This window comes from Cannabis sativa, chromosome 9 (assembly GCF_029168945.1).
Source record: "Cannabis sativa cultivar Pink pepper isolate KNU-18-1 chromosome 9, ASM2916894v1, whole genome shotgun sequence".
In the NCBI taxonomy this organism is placed as follows: Eukaryota; Viridiplantae; Streptophyta; class Magnoliopsida; order Rosales; family Cannabaceae; genus Cannabis; species Cannabis sativa.
The window spans coordinates 16,588,474-16,589,128 of record NC_083609.1 but is presented as its reverse complement, the minus strand read 5'-3'; the positions used below and the strand labels follow the sequence as shown (position 1 = coordinate 16,589,128).

At 36.9% G+C, this 655-nt stretch overlaps 1 long non-coding RNA gene across 1 annotated transcript; it reads right to left on the bottom strand.

The window, feature by feature from the left end:
- Positions 1 to 430, bottom strand: LOC133031136 (uncharacterized). Its single transcript, XR_009684630.1, has 2 exons — positions 358 to 430; positions 1 to 199 (listed from the first exon to the last, which is right to left on the bottom strand). It is a non-coding gene; the product is annotated as an uncharacterized LOC133031136 (long non-coding RNA).
- Positions 431 to 655: the final 225 nt, after the last annotated feature.

The window sequence follows — 655 nt, the reverse complement described above, 5'->3', positions numbered from 1 at the left end:
TTCCTTACTTCTCCAAGCTTTCATATAGTTCATTTTGATGCCATATCTGTATTTCAACTCCCCTTTTATGTCCATCGCTGTTGCCTTGGTCTTTATGTTCAAGAACTTCGGTTTTATGCATTCCCCTATCAGTTTCGATGTTGCTTGCCTTTGGTCTTCATGCCTAATATTTATGGGGCATGTGTGCATATTTGAGAACCTATTGAAACAAAAAAACAACAAAAACAACATTAAAAAACTATTAAAACAAACTCCGTTGCGAATACCAAACATGTGTATTTCAGTACAAATCGTGGAAACAGGGCATTTGTTAAGGCTGACAACAAAAACAACATTAAAAAACTATTAAAAACCAACCTCCTGATTATGAATGTGTTTGTTGGGCCATTTCTCGATGCTCTTAGTGACCAATTGCAGCTTTCGTAAACACATTTTGGGATCGTATCTTCGAGAGCAGGACTTCCACACTTTGTACCTTGAAAGTTGTTTTTGATTGCGTAGTGAGGACATTTTTTAGAGTTTCTTTGTCTTTGTATACTGTCCTTTTTCCACTTCGGGGTGTTGCTTGTCTCGTTATTAACTTTGCATTGTTGATGTCGATTCTGGATCCAGTTTTTTCTCGGTGTTTTCAAGTTGTTCTACCATTTCTTCAAGC